The following is a 15279-nucleotide window of genomic DNA, read 5'->3' as shown; positions in this document are numbered from 1 at the left end:
AGCAAGCTCTGGCCTCAGAAAGGTTCAAAACTGTTCAGCACTTTTATCTGATGGTTAAAACAACCAGGAAGGAAGTTACTGTCAATTATAGTCGAGACTTTGGAACATGAATTCAATTGATTGTGAAGGTGCTGATTGCTGCCACTTCCCCTTCTAGAGGTGGCTGGGCTCCCTGGATGTGTACTGGGGGTTAAGTTCCAGCTAGGTGGCTGCAACCAGGTGACTGCATGACTCTTGTTAGATTTCCACTCCCAAAAGTATGCTGATTTCTGCCTGCCTTGTCTTACCTTGGCTCTTTCCAGGATCTCACATCAGCTTCCTGCAGGGGCATTTAATGGCTGGGGAATGTTCTATTGGGAAGCCCTGTCTGAGTGGAAAGGACAACACCAGACTTTAGGGTTTTCATAAGATGACCTGGCATCTTTCTCTGGCACTCTTGAGGCTATTGTTCAATGCAAAGAGACAGACAGCTTTCTCAAACTAGTAGGAGGAAAGGAACATAAAGAATAACCTGGAGGAAGTCTCTCTGCAGCCATCACTCTTTCTCTTCCATGAGCAATTCTAGGTGGCCTTGAGATGGTGGGTATGCTATTCACTCGACCTCAAAAACCAAATGAATCATACAAGTCAAGAGGCTGGAACCTCAAGAACACACGGGAAACAGTCAGACCATCAAGGGCATGCTTATCCAAAAAGTCACTAAGTGTCTGAAGGATGTCACTCCGCAGACACAGTTTATGTCCTTAAGAAATTACAATGGGGCCCAGAGAGATAGCACAGCGGCGTTTGCCTTGCAAGCAGCCGATCCAGGACCAAAGGTGGTTGGTTTGAATCCCGGTGTCCCATATGTTCCCCCGTGCCTGCCAGGAGCTATTTCTGAGCAGACAGCCAGGAGTAACCCCCGAGTACTGCAGGGTGTGGCCCAAAACCCAAAAAAAAAAAAAAAAGAAAGAAAAGAAATTACAATGGTGGGGCCAGAGAGCTGGCGTTAGAGGTAAGGTGTCTGTCTTGCAAGCACTAGAGTAGGACGGACCGCGGTTCAATCCCCCAGCATCCCATATGGTCCCCCCAAGCCAGGAGTGATTTCTGAGCTCATAGCCAGGAATAACCCAAGCATCAAACAGGTGTGGCCCAAAGAGAAAGAAAGAAAGAAAGAAAGAAAGAAAGAAAGAAAGAAAGGAAGGAAGGAAGGAAGGAAGGAAGGAAGGAAGGAAGGAAGGAAGGAAGGAAGGAAGGAAGGAAGGAAGGAAGGAAGGAAGGAAGGAAGGAAGGAAGGAAGGAAGGAAGGAAGGAAGGAAGGAAGGAAGGAAGGAAGGAAGGAAGGAAGGAAGGAAGGAAGGAAGGAAGGAAGGAAGGAAGGAAGGAAGGAAGGAAGGAAGGAAGGAAGGAAGGAAGGAAAGAAATTACAATGGTGGGGCTGGCAAGATAGCATGAAGGTAGAGCATTTGCCTTCCATGCAGAGGGACGGTGGTTTGAATCCCGGCATCCCATATGATCCCCCATGCCTGCCAGGAGAGATTTCTAAGAGTAGAGCCAGGAATAGCCCTTGAGCACTGCCAGATGTGACCCAAAAACAAAAACAAAAACAAACAAACAAAAAAAAAAGAAATTACAATGGTGGCATTGGTAGGTGTGCACAGGCCAAACAGTAGGGCTGGACCCAGGGTCATTAGTCCAAAAAAAGTGCTGAATTTTTACTGCATGTGCTTAAAATTAAAGACAGCAATGATGAACTTAAGGGTTTAGATCAGGGGTCTCAAACTCAATTTACCTGGGGGCCGCAGAAGGCAAAGTCTGGGTGAGGCAGGACCACATAAGGGATTTCACAAAAAAAAAAGTCCTCAAACGTCATTATTAACAGTTTTAATTATTTCTTCTGAACATGAATAGAACATTGAGTGAAGATCATGAACAGTTCTTCTGAACATGGTATCTTTTGCCTATTCCTTGCTGCCAGAGACCTGACAGCACTTCTCACAAATCTGAACCACATTTGGCTTTAGAGAGGAAGCAGTTGAGACCCTCAGTATGGCTTGAAGATGATCATCATTAAGTCTAGACCTGTACTTTGACTTATTGAAGTTCAATGCAGAGAATAACTTTTCACACAAATATGTGCTCCCAAAAAAGGCACATGGTGCACTTGAACATTCGAGAAAGCTCAGGGAAGCTTTTCTCTCAAAAAGCAATTCTCTCAAAAATTGCCCATGCATGTCTGCTTCTCCACTAATCTCCCTGAACTTGGTTTTGAGATCAGAGTTGCATTGCAAGTCAATGACTCCAATTGAAGCACAGGAGGGGCATCTTGCACATCAAAGGAAAAGGGGTCCACAAAAATTTGGAAAGTGGCTGTGTGCTTTTTGAAGTCTGCAAATCTGTGATCAAATTCCTTCTCTAGCTTAAAAATAGCATCAACATATTTCTCACCATTGAACTTGTGTCCACAAGTTCCTTGCATGCTGGGAAATGGCAAAGGTTTGTCTGAGAGAGCTGGGATTTCCATAACACAAGTTTTGTGGAGAATGCTCTCATGTTGTCATAGGCAGCACTCATAAGCTGCCCAGGCCTTGTAACATCTTGTTTACTACATTCATTTTATGTGTGATGTCAACAAGAAAAGCTAAGTCCATGAGCCATTTGTGATCACTCAACTTAGAAACAGCATTCCCATCCTTCTCCATGAAGGCTTTCACTTCTTCTCTCAACTCAAAAAAATTTTTCAGGACATTTCCCCTGCTGAGCCAACGTACCTCGGTAAAATAGAGCACATCTCCATATTCTGACTCCATTTTCTCTAAAAAAGCACTGAACCTTCTGTGCTTTAATTCCCTGGATCTGATTTGGTTGATGCATTTCACAACAACAGACATCACATTGTCACACAGCAGGCATTTACTGCAAATGGCCTGCTGATGGATAATGCAGTGAAAATCAACAGCCTTCTCTACACCCTCCTCCTCAAGTTTTTTTTGAACAAGTGCCACCAGTCCATTTTTCCTCCCTGTCATCCATGGCGCTCCATCGGTTATTATTCCAACAAACCTCTTCCATGGCAAACCTGCATTCTCAATGACATCACACTGATGCCGAAATATCTCATTAGCAGTGGTCTGGCCATGCATTAGAATTATTGTGGGCAGCTCCTCTGTCAATTCAAAATTGTAATCAACACCATGGACATAAATCGTGAGCTGTGCAGTGTCTGTTATATCTGTGCTCTCGTCAAGAGCAACTGAGCATGCATCAAAACATTTGACTTTCTCACACAGTTGATGATAAATGTCACTTGGCATGTCAGAAATGCGCTCTGCCACAGTGTTGGCAGAAAGGTTGATTTTGCTAAACTGACCTTTCTTTTCCGGACAGATAATATTTGCAGCCTGTATCATGCATTTTTTAACAAACTCTCCTTCTGTGAATGGTTTCCGTGCCTTAGGAATCATCTCACTAACTATGTAACTAGCTTCAACTGATGCAACATTCTCTTTGGTTGCTCTCTTGAAGAAATCTTGTTGCCTCATTAGACATGGTTTAAGACTGGCAACCCGCTTGGCTCTCTCATTTCTTTGATATTTTGCACATTCCTCAGCATGTTTAGTTGAATAATGGCGTTTCAAGTTGTATTCCTTGTGCACTGCAACTTTCTCTGAACAAATAAGACATGTGGGGATGCCCCTGTGCTCAACAAAGAAATACTGCATCTCCCACTTTTCCTGAAATTGTCTGTGCTCGTCATCAATCTTTCTCTTCACTGTAGGCTTTGATGAAGTCATGATGAAGGTATGACAAAATCTAATTCTGTAATAAACTTCTCTCCCTTCTCTCCCTTAGGCCTCCGATAATGCAAGGGACAGCAGGCAGGAGCAGCGGAAATGATGTCTGCGCTAGGCGCAAAGTATTCGCGATTATTAGCTTACCGAATATTCGCAATAAAAATCGCATTAGTAAGAAAAAAACGCAAAAAATCGCATTAAACATTTGCATAGCCCGAACGGAACTGTTCGGGCTATGCAAATGTTTAATGCAATTTTTTTCTTACTAATGCAATTTTTATTGTGATTATTCGGTAAGCGAATAATCGTGAATACTGTGATATTTGAAGGCCGGCTGCGGGCCACAAAATGTATGGAGGACCACAAACGGCCCGCAGGCTGCGAGTTTAAGACCCCTGGTTTAGATGTTCATTTTTCTGGTCATTGAGCATATCCAGGTGAACAAAATACCCAAAATGCACTGCAGAACTTAGAAGGCTCATGGGAATATTCACCCCAACATGAGTTCTCCCTGCTATATTGAGATGATTTTTACTGAGAAAGAGCAAATTGTTCCTACACCTGAAGAGAAAGTTGCACAGAAGAAAAAGATATCACAGAAGAAATTGGGGAAGCAAAAATCCATGGTCTGGGAATAAACTAAGCATAAAATAGGTATCTAAGTAAAAAAAAAGAAAAAAAATGATTTGGAGAGAATGTGACCCATAGAATGCTGGCGAGGATGAATGCCTCAGTACTGGCTTCTGTTTTCATTAACATTTCTTGTAAAAAAAAAAAAAAAGGTAGGACTGATACCAGGCAACTGGGGTCCTACCAAGGTTTCTGTCCCCCTTTCTTCTCTAGGGTGCTTGTAATAATGGTGCGTGGTGTAGAAAAGTAGGGCTCATGGCACTGCTACTTTACTAGCTTTGTAATCTTAGCAAGTTATTTGTTAACCAGTTTCCTCATGTGCAAATGTGAGCTAATGATACTTAGATTGCAAATAGTTAGTTGCAGAGAGCGATAAATAAACCACTTGCATATTAACAAGGGCCAAATAAATATGATCTAGTATAGTGGTGACAGTGTAGGTGTGGGCTTTCAGAGTCTCTTGATCAAAGTGATGGGCATATTTGAGACATCCCCAAAAAGGAAAAAAAAAGGAAGGTGGAATGAAAGAAACTACATAAAGAAATAAAACGCTCCAGGTTGCTATCTTCTCAGTTTTTGTTCTCTGCGACATTCTAAAACCACTCTTCATCCCCATTCAGTCCCAGGGTCCCAGGGCACTCCCAAGAAATTGACACCATTCCCTGCACCTTTCCTGAGGCTCCCTGGCACTCATTACAGTCTTGCTACCCAGGATGTGCAAGACTGCTAACCCAACTCTGATTTCCTCTGCCATCAAAGCACATATTCTGGAGTAGCCTAAGCCACTGGCCATCATCCTCCGCCTTCAGAAAGGTGACTTGTGAGGTGCCAGGAGACCAAGTTTGTCTTAGTACAAACACACCCTTCCCCATCCTCTGTTGAGTCTTCTCATTGCCTTTACTGATTTAAAATGTCCAAGTCTGAAACTTCTATTAAGACAACATTGCCTCCACTCCAAGAGCTACTACAAAGATGTTCATTTACAATTTTTTTTTTATTTTGGTTTTTGGTTTTTGGGCCACACTCGCTTGATGCTCAGGGGTTACTCCTGGCTATGTGCTCAAAAATTGCCCCTGGCTTGGGGGTGACCATATAGGATGCCAGGAGATTGAACAGGGGTCCATCCTAGGTTAGCACTTGCAAGGCAGACACCTTACCTCTAGTACCACCTCTCCGGCCCCAAGATGTTCACTTATTTACTGACCTTTTTGGTTGTTTGTTTTGGGCCATACTCATCAATACTCGGGGATACTCCCAGATTAGTATTCAGGGGTTGATCCTAGTTATGCTCACAGGACCGTGTGGTGCCAGATATTGTGGCAGGGTTATTGCATGTGCTCAGCCAGCTAAAATCTATGTATATCTAACTTAGAGACACTTATTTATTACTGAAAAATGCAAGGAAGCGACTATGCTCACTAGCTCATTCATTCCCCCCCACCCCCAAAATCAATGAGACTTGTACATTGGAAAAAAGAGACAGGTAAGATTTCACCACTTGAAAAACAGACATTCCTCAGGACAATTATTACTGGTAGGTGAGCCCTTTACATATCCTAGAGACAGCCTAGAGATCAATGAGTACAAGGTCCAAGGCCCTAGGGCAGAGACCTTCTCCATAGTCCTGCCTCTCTTTACTGGAAGGTAACAACTGTCTGAGTGGATGTCTATGTTCACAGCTCTACACTGATGTAAACAAGTGTATAACAATTACAAATTTATTATGTTTTGTCTGTTCTGGATTTGAAAACTATAACAATCAAATCCTGCAGTTTGCTGCTTTCATGTATGTAACTAGAGGCTGAGCAAAGTTAGTCAGTGGAGAGTGACAAATACAGAAAAACAAACAGATGATTTCTCGCAACATAGAAATATAGAGAATAAAAATATAAAAATATAAAATATAAATAAATATATAAAAATATAAAAAACATGGATATAAAGAAGAGTCCATTACCATAACCCTGCCCCCAACTTCCTGTTTCACTAACCTCTTCTGTTGAGATGTTAATCCCACCTTGAGAATCAGACTCACCCTCACCTGGGATGGGGCAGGTCATTTTAAATAAAGAATAAAAGAGGCTGCCTGCGGGGGAGGCAGAGGAGGAGCAGCAAAAGGCAGAGAGCCAGAAGAGAAGCAGTGAGAAGCTGCTTGGCAAAGAAAACAAATAGCAGAAAGCTTAGCAGAGAAGCATATGTGAGGAAATGCATATGGTGGACAGAGCCATGGATGATGAAACTTTGACTGTGAATTATTTCTCCACTGCTACTACCCTTCTTCATCAGACCCATCCACCAGTGGGGTTAGAAACATGGTACCTTGTGGCCAGAGAAATAACATAGATGTAGGGCGTTTGCCTTGCATGCAGAAAGACAGTAGGGTCCCTGAGCCTGCCAGGAGCGATTTCTTTTTTTTTTTTTTTTTTTTTTGGTTTTTGGGCCACACCCATTTGACACTCAGGGGTTACTCCTGGCTATGCACTCAGAAGTCACAGGAGCGATTTCTGAGCATAGAGCCCGGAGTAACCCCTGAGCGCTTCCAGGTGTGACCCCAAAACAAAACAAAAACAAAAAACAAAAAAACAAAAAAAAAAAAACATGATGCCTAGGGTGGCCTCACCCAAAACCTTGATCAAATATTTTATATTTAAATTCTACACATTACCACTATTTCTTATTCTCGTCCTAATAAATGTAGGGGTGGAGAATCTGTGTGACAGACCCTGAGAGTCAGCCTACAGAACTAAGTTTGCAAAGGAGAGGGTGCAGGAGTGGGTTGAGTGAAAAAGGACTTGGAAATAGTGGTGGAGGGCACTGGAACTCTCTCTGGTGTGAGTGTGGTGTTGAACATGTTCGCGTGAAACATTACTATTGATAGTAGAAAAAAGGTGATGCCCAAATAAAAACTTAAGTAAGTTTTTGTTGTTTTTAACAGGAAGGACATGAGCCTTTCCTATGCAAATGATAGGTTTTACTATGGACTCATTTGATATAAGCCCAAGGGAGTTCACAGTGGGTTTATATCACATGGGTGGTAGCAGTCACATAGCCACAACTTACTGTTGGGGACTGGAGAACATAGTCCAGAGTGCCAGGGAAAGAGAAAAAAGACAGGCAAGTGTTGGGGCCCCACCAAGCACAGAATGGGACATTTTTCTCTTCCCCCGCACAATATATAACAGAGGTGCAGCTGAGTTGAGCAAGATTAAAATTCACCAGAGACAGAGAAATCGCCTTTCCCTAGACTGGTGCCTAACTCCCACGTTGGCCATCACTTGCTATTTCCTGACCATGGCAGACAAATCTAATTAATCTTGACATGATTCCCCAAACTCCACAGCCTCATAACCTTCTCAGCACAGAACTGCAGTCTTTCAGGAGCAATGGGGTCAGTGTTAATATTTTACAAAAAATAAAAAACCTATGTAGTTCTATCCTCCTCTCTACCCCTCTCATTTCAAAGACTGGGCCAGGGAGAGAAAAAGAGAGAAAGTGGAAGCTGAGGGAAGTAACAGAAACTCATTCATTTGTTGACAAAATGCTCTCTTGTCTCTACTTTTATGCTAATCTCAGATAGTAGTCTTTCAAACCAGACACCCATCTCCCTGCAATAACTCGAAAACGGTGGAAAGTCAGATGAGAGGGTGGGATACATATTAAGGCTAAAGCAGGACACTGGGAGAAACTGGCGGTGGCATTGAACCAACTGTGGAGGAGGAGCCACTAGGGCAGCCATGCAAAACAAATAAACATTAGCCAAGCAAAGGTGAAGCAGGAAGTTTCCACGCTTTAGGCAGCCTATACAAAGACCAAAAGGTAGAAAAGAGCATGACATGCACACATGCATACATAAGAGATATTTGTCCTGATGGAAGCCCACAATTCAGGGCTAGAAACAAGCTAACTCACTAACAATGTGTCTCCAAACTTTGCCACTTAAATTAAAAGCACTATTCTTGGCCTGTGCGTCTGGGTTAGCTATGCAATAGTTTTGGTCCTGGCAAGGCTCATTCATGTGTTCACTGATCAGCTGTTTATTGGTTGAGTAGCGCCCTTGTCCATGTATGTGCATTTGCTAAACTAAGTTGGTTTGGGGTACCTGGGAGGTGACAGCAGGGTTCTCTTCTAAAAGTCTCTCATCCTCAGCTGATTAGGCCTCGTCCACCTGTTAGTGGCAGAGCTCCAGGTCACTGAGGTCAAGACTTTGCAAGGACAAGTCTTAACTCCAATAGAAACCAAAGGACATCCAGAGTCAAGGGAAAGAGTGCTCCCGTCTCTAATGAGAGAAGTTATACAATCATTTTGCCAGGAAGAATATAAGTTTTAGCCGGGCATGGTGGCGCGCGCCTATAGTCCCAGCTACTCGGGAGGCTGAGGCCAGAGGATCGCTTGAGTCCAGGAGTTCTGGGCTGCAGTGTGCAATGCCGATCGGGTGTCCGCACTAAGTTCGACATCAATATGGTGACCCCCCCCCAAGAGCGGGAGACCACCAGTTTACCTACAGAGGGGCAAACCAGCCCAGGTCTGAAACGGAGCAGGTCAAAGCTGCTGATCAATAGTAGGAACGCGCCTGTGAATAGCCACTGCACTCCAGCCTGGGCAACATAGCGAGACCCTGTCTCTTAAAAAAGAATTAAAAAATATATATAAATTTTAAAAATAATTTCTCAACCTACTACAGAATGAGGACAATGGCACTATTTATAGTGTAATATCGTCTACTGTGTCTTCTGTGTCCAGGTTCCTTACCTTTCTGAAAAAATGACAGAGTAGGCATTATGGGGGCTAAAGAGATAGTACAGCAGTAGGGTGTTTGCTTTGCACACAGCCGATTCAGGACAGACAGTGGTTCGAATCCCGGCATCCCATGTGGTCCCCCGTGCCTGCCAGGAGTGATTTCTGAGCACAGAGCCAGGAGTAACCCCTGAGCACCGTTGGGTGTGGCCCAAAAACAAAACAAACAAACAAAATAAAACATTAGAACATTATAGGAGCGATTTCTGAGTAGAGAGCCAGGAGTAACCCCTGAGCCCTGCCAGGTGTATACCCGCCCCCAAATAGATTTCTTGGGCATTATGATAGAATAGTAATGTAGTTTGCATTGAAAGAAAGAGGAAAAGAGAAGAGAAAAAAATGAAGAAAAATAAAGTTAATAATTTGCAAAAAACAATGTACAGGGACTGTAACAGAAATATATGGTGTGCAGTTGCCTATTTCAGTGGTCTCTAAGGCACTAAAATAGACTGAATGAGCACTGCAGTGGGAGTCTCTGGCTTCCAACTGCATTCGGCACCTGTTTCTGTAGATAAAAAACATTAGAACATGGGCCGGAGAAATAATACAGCAGTAGGTGTTTGCCTTGCAAGTGCCGACCCAGGACCAAACACCTCTGTAATGAGAGGTTGACTGAACACCTGTTTCTCTTCTTCCACTTGATTTGTTTCCTTCCCCTTGCTATATACCTTGGCACCTACGGTGTTTGGAGTATTTACGCTTTAGCCCATTGTGTTTCTTCGTGAAGTTATTTTATATACTACATTTAAGTGATACTATTCTGTGTTTATCCTTCTGTCTCATGAAGAGTTTTATTGACTGCTTTCTGATTTCATCACCAGGAAATAGGGACATTAAGGCCAACATAAGAAGGGAACCTCCTGAAATCCAACTTATTACAGCCTTTAGACAGGGAGATAAGAATGGAACTTAATAGGGGTAGAGAAATAGTATAGTGGCAGGATCCTTGCCTTGCAGGCAACCAACCCAGGTTTGATCCCTGGCATCCAGTGTGGTCCCCCTGAGTCTTCCAGGAGTGAATTACTAAGTGCAGAGCCAGGAATAACCCTTGAGTACCACCAGTGTGGCCCAAAAGCCAAAAGGAAAAAACATGAGCTTTAATAACTACTATCTCTACCTGGCATGGCTTAAAGGATCATTAATAATCATTACATAAATAAATCATGTCTGCTGTTTACCCAGAAGCATGTTTTCAGAGTGGCTCATGTGGGAAGCAGCTCAGTGGCAATTCAACACCAGCTCTTAGGAGCATACAGTTCTTTGACTTTCAATTGTGGGCTCATATGTGAAACTGGTTTGTTTTCTCTGTCCACAGGAGCATCTTAATCCTTTGGCAATCTCTCCCAGCCACAAAGTCTGCAAGCCTCAGTCCAGTTTCAACTATAGAGAACCTCCCAGAGCTCCTTACAGTGAATCACCTGGATGCCAAATAACTATTGCCAGCACACCTTCCAAATCAGATTACATGTACCTAATTGACTTTGCAGAGAAGGGTGGAAAAGACTCTGGCTTATTTATTATAGTGGGTACTTGTCTCTGTCTTGGCCATATAATGCACTTTCCTGCCAGGGGGTTCAAAATACACTGTGAATGTTGTTGCATTAATGTTAGACCTTTGGATTAATTATTATTTTAAGGCCAGGTGGTAACTAGTCTGCAAAGAAGCCCATCTCTTCCATTGCAGTTATTATTGCAGTTACTCCCACCAAGAATTGAGCCTTTTTCCCACCTCCTAAATCTGTCTTGGGCTCTTCACTATCTTGAATAAATAGAAGAGGGCATAAATGCCACTGGGCAAGCAACAGACCTTACAGCTTTGGGGTTGGCCCTCCTAAGGTGCTGCTCTATTCATTAGACACCCATAGCAGGCTGCTTAGCTAGCTTACAACAGCAGAAAGCAAGAATATGTGAATGAGAAGGCTGGGCTAGCCTACTGCAACATGTGAAAAGTGTTTCAGAGTGTCAGCTTCTTGCCTTGCTTTCTATAGTAATCAGTTTCTCTCTAGAAAAGACTGAAATCAAAATGGCAATTTTTGAGGTGTTTCCCCCCTCTTCCCTACTCAGAAATTCACTAAGAATCCAGTGTGACGATGGCCAGTTGACATGTGTCAGAGATAATTCCCACCTGAAGGACAGCAGAAGATTCTTCAAAACCCCTCTCCCCCTTACTGAGAGGGAGGGGAAAAGAAACTCACTTTGTAATGACTTCTCAAGCAATGAGCACAGAGGAGACTTTGAGTTCTGAATCTTAAGTATAGTTCTTAAATCCAACTCATTGGGAAGCAGAAAGGAAATCTCAGATTTCACAACAAAGCCTTCAAATTCTGAGAATCACTTAAAATATCCATTTTCCAGTTTATCTACTGGACAATTTATCTCTGTCCACTGTTCATAGTTTGTAACCTAGGACAGTAGCACAGAAGAGAGATCAGGCAGCAGTAGCAGGAATAACCTGTCAAACTGGTGTCGGGCATTACAGCAGCAGGTGGCAACTGGCTTCTTCCTTGGAGTTCTCTGAGACTTACAAGGAGAAGTGGGGGTGATCAGTGGATAGGATCAGACAGGGTGGTAAACATTCTCTTGCCAAGAGTGTGAGAGAGACAAACCCAGTTGGTCTTCGTTCAAAATCTGGAGAGCTATTAATAGAATAAATAGTACAGACCTGCTTAAACCTCTTGATCATAGACAGAAAATCCAATCAACTAAAATCAGCAGTTTTGCTATAAAATGCTCAGTCAAGCCCTTCCAGTCACTAAACTCTGCCCACGTGGAGGCTGCCTGTGAGCACTAAAGCCCAGGAGGAAAGAAGGAAGGAAGGGAGAACGCCAATTAACAGCACATCAGTAGTTTCAGCGGGAGTGGAAGTGCAGGGAAGGCTTCTCCTGCTTTACTGTTTCTTAGCACCTGAATTGATGCTTGCCAATACTGCAATGAATTGAAGTCTGTATTCAAGTTATTTAACAAGGAGAAACTGTGACTCAGTGTGCTATTTCAGCAATGTCATGGTGTTTCTACTTCTCTAAACCACAGACTATACCTTCCAGTCTCTTGCAATAAGGTCAGTGTGAAAATTCACTCTCTGCCTTGGTTTGAATCAAGAACCTGGGTACTGATATATAGTGGAGGAAATGGGGGTAATATTTCTCTGCTTGTCAGCCCCCTGGGGTCACTATTAATACTACTACACTTCTAATATGCCCCTATTTGTTATTTCTGACTACTCTACATGTTTCTTTAGCCAACCTCTCCCTGGGTCCCTAGATCCATAGGTCACAGGGGCTGACATTCTCTCCCACACAGCTCTCTTCTGGCCAAGACCTGCCATATCTGAAGGGCTTTGCGCAAGAAGTAGCCATGGTTTCAGATACCCGCCTACACAGAAGGCCACAATCCCTCTCCCCTCCATGGTCTCCAAGAGGAATTTCAGTGCGATCTCTCGCTCTCTCTCGCTCGCTCGCTCTCTTTCTCTCTCTCTCTCCCCCTCGTTCTCTCTGTCTTTCTCACTCTATGTCTCTCTCTCTTTCACTCTTTCTCTCATATTGTCTATGTACTTGTGGAGCAGAGGAACTCCAAGCTGTCTATCCTTTCTTACACATGAATGGAAAACTCACCTACTCCTTCTAGGGCTCTGACTCAAGCACAAAAATCATAACACACAAGTAATTATTTATTCAAGCCAACTATGGTTTCTTTCTCTTTCTTCTCACTGTGATAAATAACAGTGCACCTCTATTAACAGGCATACTAGTGCAAAATCACTTTAAGAAGTTGTTCATGCTCTCTTTGACCAAGCTAGTGGAGTATCTAAAACCATCAATGTTACAGAGACACGCAGTTATTTATGTTGAACTTTTCCAATAATCATTAACAACATCATACACATTACCAATTATTTGGAACTTACTTTGTAACGAGTTTTATGTCAAGGACTATACCAGCCCTCACTTTATCCTCAGAATAATCCTAGAAGTAAGCATTATCTTCATTTTCCAACTGTGTCAAGGCTGTGAGTAGATTAAATTGCCCATAATCACCAGCTAGTAAGTGTAAGAAGAGGAAGCAAGGGCATACTGTGTGATTTGCAAGCTCAAGCTTTGAGCCTGTCCTCCCATTATATATAGGAGGTGTCTAGGCATGGCTTAGTAAGGCCTCTTTTCCAGCCTAGCCCATGGTCCAGGATCAATCAACCCTCCCATCCAACACCTTACAGGTCCAGCAAAGATGGTAGCTCCCTGAACATAGCCTACTTGCATAATTCAGAGCCATAGTGCATAAGCTCCCTCTGCCAGCATCATGCAAATAAGATGAGATATGATTCTTTGGGGAATCTTCTCAGATCATTTCCCCATACTGGGTTTCTGTTCTGCATCTCTGGTCCCCAAGTGCCAATGACATTCTTTGGTCATTATTTTACTACTTTGTATCATTGTATTATATATTTCTTGTTTATCTGTCTGTACTTAGTAGGCATTGAGTCTCTTCAAAAATAGAAGCAATTAAAAAATAGAAGCTATATATTTTACATAGTTAGATAGTTTATATATTTCCACATAGCAAATGATATACAAAACAACTGCAATTTCATAATGGTGTTTTCTCCACAGAAGACACAGAGATGGCTAACAGGCACAGGAAAAGATGTTTATCAGAGCTGGGGAGAGAGTACGATGAGTAAGGTACTAGGAAGGAAAAGATACATGCAGGTGCCGGGTGCAGTGCTGGAATGACCTATATGTGAAGCCTTACTATTAACAGTTTTGTAAACAATGGTTCCTAAAGTAAAACTAGAAAAACAAGACTATAACAAGTGTTAGCTAGGACAAAAAAATATATATATAAAGTCCATATACTACTGATGGGAATATAAAGTGACAATCATTTTTGGAAAACCATATGGAGCTTCCTTAAGAAGTCAACATAGGGCTGAAGCAACAGTACAGCAGATAGGGTGTGGCCAGTTCAAGTTCATCCCAGATCCCAGATGATCCCCCACCAGGAGTGAACTATAAGCACAAAGTAGGAATAAGCCCTGAGCACTGCTGGGTATGAACCCAAAACAAACAAGCAAAAAAGAAGTTAAAATAGGGACTACATGTATAGTTCAAAAGGCTGTACATGTGGCAACCCCAGCACTGCATTGTCTCCTGTACACTGCAAGGAGTGATCCTGAGTACTGGAACTAGAAATAGATCCTGAGCTACATTGGATGTGGCACCCAAAGAAAAGTTAAAATAAAGCTATCATAAGATACAGCAATCCTTCCTCTGTGTTATCTATTAGAATATGGAAACATAAAAAAAAAGAATATGGAAACATTAACATGAAGAAAATATATACCTCAATGTTTAATAAAATGCTATTTATGGGGCTGGAGAGATAGCATGGAGGTAAGGTGTTGGCCTTGCATACAGAAGGACGGTGTTTCGGTGTTTCGAGTTCTGGCATGCCATATGGTCCCTGTGCCTGCCAGGAGCAATTTCTGAGCGTAGAGCCAGGAGGACCCCCTGAGCGCTGCCAGGTGCGACCCAAACACAAAAACAAAAAAAATGTTATTTACAATGGCGTAAGATATGAAGCAATGAAAGTGCCCCTGATTAAAGAAATGATCTATGCACACAAAGAAAAACTATTCAACTATTTTAAAAAGAAAATTTTCCATTTGTTGCAAAACAGAAGGAATTCAAGGGAATGATCAGAAGCAACGTAAGTGAGAGGGAGAAATGACAAATATTGTATAATATACCCATGCGAAATATAACACAAAAATATAACACAAATAATAAAAATGTATTAACAGACATAAAAGCAATAAACTGGTAGAGGATCAGAGTGATAGTATGGTGAGTTGAGCATTTGCCTTACACACAACTGACTCATGTTCACTCTCCAGCATCCCATGTGGTCTTCTGAGCACTGCCAGGAGTAATTCCTGAGATTAGAGCCCTGAGCACTTTTCTATATGGACCCAAAACAAAATAAATAAATAAAATAAAATAACTGGTGGATAAAAACAACAGAGAGCTATGGTTATTAAGGGGACAGGATTAGAAAATGAAGAAATGGTGAAGAGGTATTAAAAATA

At 42.4% G+C, this 15279-nt stretch overlaps 1 pseudogene; it reads left to right on the top strand.

Annotated features, from left to right (window-relative positions):
• The first annotated feature begins 585 nt into the window (after positions 1-585).
• On the top strand, positions 586-4411 carry LOC126011887 (60S ribosomal protein L17-like; annotated as a pseudogene).
• The last annotated feature ends 10868 nt before the right edge of the window (positions 4412-15279 follow it).

Source organism: Suncus etruscus, chromosome 6 (genome assembly GCF_024139225.1).
Source record: "Suncus etruscus isolate mSunEtr1 chromosome 6, mSunEtr1.pri.cur, whole genome shotgun sequence".
In the NCBI taxonomy this organism is placed as follows: Eukaryota; Metazoa; Chordata; class Mammalia; order Eulipotyphla; family Soricidae; genus Suncus; species Suncus etruscus.
The sequence above is the reverse complement of the archived record's forward strand: the minus strand, read 5'-3'. Positions and strand labels throughout refer to the sequence as shown.